Source organism: Pleurodeles waltl, chromosome 6 (assembly GCF_031143425.1).
Source record: "Pleurodeles waltl isolate 20211129_DDA chromosome 6, aPleWal1.hap1.20221129, whole genome shotgun sequence".
Lineage (NCBI taxonomy): Eukaryota > Metazoa > Chordata > Amphibia > Caudata > Salamandridae > Pleurodeles > Pleurodeles waltl.
Window position 1 is genome coordinate 865,019,561 of NC_090445.1, and position 8,216 is coordinate 865,027,776.

The window sequence follows — 8,216 nt, forward strand, 5'->3', positions numbered from 1 at the left end:
TTTGTCACGTCTTTCTGTCTTAAGCCCCAAACTGTACCGGCTCTCATTCTCTGTAACAACATGTAATAAACCACAAAAATGAAAAGTGCAGTGCTGGCCTAAAAGCCATTCAGATGGAAGTGCGTGCAACCTGCTAGTGAACACAAGTTAAAATAAACACTATGCAAAAAACTAAACAAGCACTGGCATAGCCAATAGGTTTCAGCTATGTGACATCTATTCATTTTGTCAGTATCTTTTAAAGATGTTACACAGCAACACAAGCTGCTGTGTAACATAATTTGAAGTAAATAAAGGCAAAGCGCATTGACTCCACCATAGTGCTTTGTTTTAATTTACTTTTAGCCCATAGACAGCAGCCCGTGCTGCTGTGCAACATTTTTAAACGTTTCCCAGACTTGCTCTTTTTATGTCCCTTATACTTGTTAGAAAACGCTGATAGATCTCGGGTGAAGTCCATTGTATTATTTGTGTTTTGTCTGCCCCAGAGTGGCTTCATAAAAGATTCTCTCCTATTGTTTACTTGTTGGCACACTGCATTGAGCTGTTTGCACAGCCATGAAATGGGAACAGAATGTTTCCTACTTCTGAAGAAGGCGCGCTTACCTGCATACGTTCTAGTGGTGTGCGAAAACGTGTGGGTGTGGAGGACTATTTCTGCAGGAATGGGCAATCTAGTACAGTTTGTAGAACCGGAAATCATTACACAAAACGAGCTCCCAAATCGCTGCGGATTCCAAATCTTCGTACTGAGAGCTTTACTGAGGGCACACTTTCCACTTTTCTATGACTGAAATCAAATTGAAAATTATGCCGACATAAACCTTTGTTTATAAATGTTAATCCTGTGATTGAGAAGCCATGATGAGCTCAAAAGACTGAAAATACTAGAGTGTAATTTTCGCCTCAAAGACGGCTTTTCTGCGCCTCACGGGAAAAATCACCACCAGTTTCTCTCTGTGCTCTGCCAGAACATCTGAAACCGTTTAACCCCTTGTCTGCCATGGACGTAATGGTTACGTCTATGGCTGCACCTGTGAGGGGCCATGGGCGTAACCATAATGTCCATTGAACATCCCTTGGGAAAAGCGCTAGTGCCCCCCCCCCCGAGGGCCACCCCCCCACACCAGGACTTTAAGGGGAATCCCTTCCCCTTCCACCCCCATGACGTCAGCGCGCAATTGCGTGCTGACATCATGAAAGGGAGGAAAGACGCGGTGGAAGACATTTGTTTCCAGCGCATCTACGGTGAAGGAGCTAGGTTTTACCTCGGGGGGGGGGGGGGGGAGTGGCTTGCGTGGGGGGGGGGGGGGTGGCCCCTTGGGCAAGAGTCGCCCCCCAAAGGGAGCAATGTAATCTAGGGGGCAGATTGGTCTAGTGTTTGTAGGCCCCATAATTGGGCAGTTCAGCCTATTATTTTTTCCAGGCCCATCTGCTCTCAAGGAGGGCAGAAACTAATTTGCGACAGTGATTATGTGTGTGTTTTGTGTGGGGGGGTTGGCCCCTTGGGCAAGAGTCGCCCTCCAAAGGGGGCAATATATTCTATGGCATTTCTGCCCCCCTTTGGGGCACATTGGCCTATTTGTTTTAGGCCCATCTGCCCCCAAGCAGAGAACACTAGACACAAGGGAACATTTAAAAATGGTTGGTGGCAGGGTGTTTGTCAACTGGCAAAGTATTTGCATTTATGATAATAACAGTTTATTTCTTCTTTTTGTTCTAGTTCAATGCTTTTGCTTCCTTTGCTGTGGCTCGTTGCAGTTTTGGCAGTGGTTCCCTGCGGTATACGTAGTTGCATGTTTTAGGTAAGTAAATAAGTTTACTCCAAAGGAGTATTGTTGTCATGCATGAATGACATGTTTGTAGGTGGTGTACTGAATGCAGGATTGTGTGTGAAATTGTCTTTAGATTTATGCACAACAATTATTGTGTTGTCTTATGTCTAATTTGCTTTTTTTCTCTTTTTAGTGGGATATCATTGGTGATTGCTGTGGCTGTGCAGAGTAGTTGCTGGTGAGTCAAGCTTTTTCAGGCAAGTGAACGGTATAGTTTTTGAGTTTATAACTCTTAGTGATAAAGCTACACTTTGTTATTTATCTTACACAGTGCTGGTTGTGCATTTGTCCAGTTAATTTTTGTAGGAAGGATCATGGCTAGCCGTAGGATGACCGCTCAGCAGGTTGTTGGTGTGTTTTTTGAGTCGTCTTCTGACCATGATTACGAGACTGACTCTGAATCTGAGGCAGAGGAGGAAGTGCAAGATTCTGGAAGTTAATTTTCTGTCAGAGAGGAATCATCTGATGATGAAGCCACTCTCAGTGCTGATGAAGGGCCTGTTTTAGAGGAGGACACTGATGTGCCGATGATGCAGGAGCCAGCGGCTGAAATGCTTCCCATTGGAAGACCGGACACGTGGGTTGCACCAAACATGGAGCAGCCAGAGTTGCCTGTGTTTACTGGTTTCCCCGGGTGTCGAGTTAATACGGAAATCCTTTTGCCCGTCAACTTTTTTGAGTTGTCTATGGACAATATATTTTTGGAAGAGATTGTTGAGCAGACTAATTTGTATGTAGAGCAGTTTTTGAGGGACAACGCTGCCAGACTTAGGCCACACTCTAGAGCTAGCCGGTGGATTCCCACAAATCTAGAAGAGTTGAAAAAGTTCTTGGGTGTAACTTTTTTGATGGGGCTGATAAGGAAGCCATCACTGTCTTCATATTGGTCAACTAGTACCTTGATGGCAACTGCTATATTTCCTGCCATCATGAGCCGTAACTGGTATGTGCTTCTTCTTTGGATGTTGAATTTTGTAGATAATGCTTCAGCCTTGCCACGAGATCACCCTGATTCTGACCGTCTTTTTAAGATTAGACCTGTCCTTGATCATTTGGTAGATCGGTTTTCAGAGATCCATGTTCCAGGCAAAGAAATATCTGTACATGAGTCTTTGGTCCTGTTCAAGGGTCGTTTGGTTTTTAGGCATTCTGTTCCTAGCCAGAGGGCACGGTATGGAATCAAGAAGTATATGCTGTCTGAAAGTAGTACAGGATATGTTTATAATTTCCGGGTCTACACTGGTAGCGATTCCAATATTGATCCCCCTGGTTGTCCACCCACATTTGGAGTTAGTGAGAAAATTGTGTGGGAACTTGGTAAATGACTGTTTAACAAAGGTCACCATTTATATGCAGATAACTTCTACACTGGAGTTCAGTTGTTCAGAGTGGAGACTGTTGCTTGTGGCACAATCCGCTTTAATCGGAAAGGCTATCCAAGAGAGCTTGTCTGTAAAAAAAAAAAAAAAACTTGAGAAGGGACAGTGCAGTGCTTTGCAGAACGATGAGCTGCTAGCTCTGAAATTTGTAGACAAGAGGGATATGTACATGCTAAGTACTATCCATGATGAGAGTACTCCACTTGTGGCTGTTTGGGGTCAGGTTGCCGAAGTGCGCAAACCTGTGTGCATTTTAGACTATAATAAGCACATGGGTGAAATTGATAGAGTAGATCAGAGATTGGAACCTTACACTGCTGCTCGTAAGTCTTATGTTTGGTATAAAAAATTAGCGGTTCACCTGTTCCACTTGGCAACTTTTAATGCTTTTGTTGTGTTCAAGGATAGTTCTCCAGAGTAAAGGATGACATTTGTGAAATTTCAGGAGTCTATCATAGCGAGCCTCGTTGTGCTGGAACAGGCAAGAGTTCCTAGAGAAGCAGTGGTGGAGGATGTGGCTAGATTGAAAGAGCGCCACTTTGCTGAGCACATTCATCCCACGGCCCAAAAAAAACTTTCCTGCTAAGAGATGTAGAGTCTGTGCTCGAACAGGTATCAGGAAGGAGACTAGGATGTACTGCTCTGATTGTCCTTCAAAGCCTGGGCTGTGTGTGGGTGGCTGTTTCAGGAACTACCACACACAGAAGAATTATTGGGAAATTCCGTGAGCGTAAACTGCTGTTTTATATTTTTATATGTTCAGTTTCACAGTTGGCATTACTGTCCTGTATTCAGTTAGAGCTTTTGTGTTTGTAGTTTTGTACTTGTTTATAATTAGTGGTTTCTTTGTTGTTTAAAAAAAAAAAAAAAAAAAAAAAAAAAAAAAAGTGATGGCGGTGTGCGTGGGGTGGCGCTTGGTTGGCAGTGTGAGTGGGGTGGCACTTGGCTGGTAGTGTGAGTGGGGTGGCGCTTGGCTGGCAGCCAAATGCCAGTCCACACAGTCATCAGCTGGTGTGATTGCTGTATCAGGCATGTGGGTGTATGAAAGTGATGGGCCCTTGAGTGGCGCTGTCTGTCGATGCGAGTGTTGTGATGTGCTGGGCCCGTGGCTGGCGGCGTGAATGGTCTTGTGCATGTCATCTATGGAAGGTGTGTGAATGGACTGTAAAGCGGTTCGTGCCTTGTCGTGGCTTTACAGCTCACAAGCTGCGAGTCATTGGTTCCGTTTTTTTGGCCTTTCAGTTATTAAAAAATGCATTTCATTTTTGTGAAATCTCGTTAATAAAATTTGATCCACTGAACCATCACTCACCCTCGTGCCAAATCCAACCAGCATGTGTGGTAAACATGACAAAACCTGCTCTGCTGTAATCAGGCGTCGCAGCACACCTGTGAAACGCTAGGTGTCTCTGGTGGGACCCAGATGATGAAGCATGCCACCAACTTGGTTGGTGGGTGAGGGGTCTTTTTCACATAACCAAAGTGTGTTTCTTTTCACAATTTTAGAGTTTGGAACAACACATAAGTAGGTGGTCACATCAAATGTATCTACTGCAAAACTACCTGTGTTTCGTGGGGTGGGCACCAATGTTTTTGGTCCCGGGTGCAGCCTTCATCTAGGGAAACCTTCCAAACCCAGACATGTTTTAAAAATAGACAACCCAAGGAGGTGTGGCTTGCCTGGATACCCCAACACTTTCTTACCCAGACTCCTCTGCAAACCTCAACATTTGCTCAAAAAAGCATATTTTCCTCACTTTTCTTTGTAGGATCACCGCTACTGCACAAATTTCCTACCAACCAGAGTTCCGCTCAGTCTCCCAAGTAAAATGACACCTCACTTGTGTGGGTCCCCAAAGCAGAGTCAGCCTAAAAGATGTATAAAAGAAAAATATGTGCTTATTAAGTCGCTGTGCTATCCCCTCAATCTCTACAGGTTTTTGGCATTTTTCTGTTTCAGGCACCTGGGCCACCCACACAAGTGAGGTATCAATTTTCATTGGGAGACTTGGGAGAACGATGGGTGGAAGGAAATTTGTGGCTCTTCTCAGATTCCAGAACTTTCGGTCATCGAAATGAGAGGAAAAAGTGTTTTCTGGCCACATTTTGAGGTTTGCAAAGGATTCTGGGTAACATAACCTAGTCAGAGCCCCACAAGTCACCCCATCTTGGATTCCCCCAGTTGTCTAGTTTTCAAAAATGCACGGGTTTGCTAGGTTTGCCCATGTGCCGGTTGAGCTAGAGGCCAAAATCTACAGCTAGGCACTTCCCAAAAAACATGTAAGATTTCAATGTGAAAATGTTATGTGTCCATTTTGTGTTTCCTGTCGCGAGCAGTAGGCCTATCCAAGCAAGTGAGGTACCATTTTTATCGGGAGACTTGGGGGAACACAGAATAGGAAAACAAGTGTTATTGCCCCCTGTCTTTCTCTACATTTTTTCCTTACAAATGTAAGACATTGTGTAAAAAATAAGTTTATTTGAGAAATGCCATGTAATTCACAGGGTAGTATGGGCACCACAGAATTCAGAGATGTGCAAATAACCACTGCTTCTCCACACCTTATCTTGTGCCCATTTTGGAAATACAAAGGTTTTCTTGATACCTATTTTTCACTTTTTATATTTCAGCAAATTAACTGCTGTATACCTGGTAGAGAATGAAAACCCATTGCAAGGTACAGCTCATTTATTGGCTGTGGGTACCTAGGGTTCTTGATGAACCTACAAGCCCTATATATCCCCGCAACGAGAAGAGTCCAGCAGACGTAACGGTATATTGCTTTAAAAAATCTGACATCACAGGAAGAAGTTAGAGTAAAACGTGGAGAAAAATATGCTGTTTTTTTACCTCAATTTCAATATTCTTTTATTTCAGCTGTTATTTTCTGTAGGAAACCCTTGTAGGATCTACACGAATGACCCCTTGCTGAATTCAGAATTTTGTCTACTTTTCAGAAATGTTTAGCTTTCTGGGACCCAGCATTGGTTTCTCACCCATTGCTGTCAGAAACTGGAAGGAGGCTGAAAGCACCAAAAAATAGTAAAACTGGGGTATATCCCAGTAAAATGTCAAAATTGTGTTGAAAAGTTGGGTTTTCTCATTCAACTCTGCCTGTTCCTGAAAGCTGAGAAGATGGTGATTTTAACCACCGCAAACACTTTGTTGATGCCATTTTCAGGGGAAAAAAAACACAAGCTTTCTTCTGCAGCCCTTTTCCCATTTTTTTGAAAAAAACGAAATTTTCACTGTATTTTGGCTAATTTCTTGGTCTCCTTCAGGGCAACCCACAAAGTCTGGGCACCTATAGAATCCCTAGGATGTTTGAAAAAAAAAAAAAAAAAAAAAAAAAAGGGGGAACACAAATTTGGCCTGGGTAGCTTATGTGGAGAAAAAGTTATGAGGGCCTAAGCGCGAACTACCCCCAATAGCCAAAAAAGGCTTGGCATCTGAGAGGGGGGAGGCCTGGCAGCGAAGGGGTTAAAGCCAGCGCAAAGCTTCCAGTCCATTGTAAACAAACATTCCTTTAGGGCAGAGGTCTTCAAACTGGGGGGCGGGCCCCCCTAGGGGGGCCTGAAGTGAACCCAGGGGGGCCCCAGATTCTGGCCAAAATAAATATTATACAGATAACAGGCCTTTATTTTAAGCAGGAGGATGTTATTGCAGTTTTAAAAAGGTAACAGTACCTAACTGCAATGTTTAAATAGGTTTAGACATATTTAAACATTGCCATGTTTATAAAATAATTGTGAAAAATTCTGAGGGGGGGCCCAATGATTTTTATTTTTCAACTGGGGGGGCGCAGCACTAAATAGTTTGGAGACCTCTGCTTTAGACGGCCTGAATGGACCCTGCTCTGTCAAACACAGCGTGATGGTGAGCACCCGGGCATTATGCAAATGAGTCCACACTGAATAGTGCAGCGGAGGCTCAGGGCTACAGAAGCGCTTTGGCTGTCAGAGGCAGGTTCAGCTCTGACTACCTAGTGCTCACCAGCACTAGCAGCTAATGAGACTACCTTTCATCAGTGCCGGTAGTCTCCTCTGCAATAGCGAAGTGCAGGTAATCAAAGTGACAAAAATAAGAGGTGTCAGTCTCGCATGCCCATAGTGTGTGAAACAACATGCCCAGCTGTGCGCAGGCCCCCCAAGATTAACCGTACTCTTGTTTCACCTTTTATTTCTACAATTGCAACTAGCATTAAACCGGTCCAATTAAGAATACAGTCGTCCACCAGAGAAAGAATATAAGTACATCATTAATTTCAAGAACTAAACTCAGCGTTATGATCGAACTTGTTTTCTCATCACGAAAATGTACACGATCTTCGAAATCTCAAAATAAGCCTAATGACTTCTGGTAATCATACTGCAGTACACCTATCTGGAGCACCATTTACATCCACAAATATACTCGGCTACTGTTATTCCCCTTAGCCCACAGTAAGATAAACACTTCCCCGTTACTTACCTAGATCGTCCGTGAATTCAGCTAAAGTCTTGTAAGTTTATATTGTTAATGTTCGTGCAAGTGCCATTTATCTGTAATTGTAGCACTTCCGGGTCGCCTTACAGCAGTCAATGCCAGGGCTGAAAACATAATGGGCGTCCCCTGGGAGTGACAGGACCTGCGATGTGTAAGGCGAGCTAGGATTGGAGTATGTATGGAACCTCAACCAATCCTGATACAAGGCAGAGAAGTAGAACTGCTGATTGGCTGCTGAGTCTACACGTCAGCTGTCAGAGTCGTTCTCCGGCGGTCTTTGGATACAGGCTAATTAGAGCTTTCCTTCCAGGTGGTTTACCTCAGCTGAGTCAGGCGCTTATGGATTTCGTTAGGGTGGTGCCAACGGCGATCCTGAATGTGTGGGAGGGAGGCAGGGATAAGGGATTGAGGCAGGGTCATTGATTTGTTCACAATTGACGGGGAATGTGGCCCAACAGCTTGTGATTTTAGACAAATACTTACAATCCTGTTGCTTAAAAAAGTCTGACCTTCTGT

General features: G+C 44.0%; 1 protein-coding gene across 1 annotated transcript in view; it reads right to left on the reverse strand.

Annotated features, from left to right (window-relative positions):
• Window positions 1–7,836, reverse strand: part of AVPI1 (arginine vasopressin induced 1) — a 29,576-nt gene extending 21,740 nt beyond the window's left edge. Inside the window, exon 1 of the mRNA XM_069239627.1 lies at window positions 7,686–7,836. The gene's annotated coding sequence lies outside the window, so the exon portion shown is untranslated. The remainder of the gene's footprint in view (window positions 1–7,685) is intronic.
• Between the last annotated feature and the right edge of the window lie 380 nt (window positions 7,837–8,216).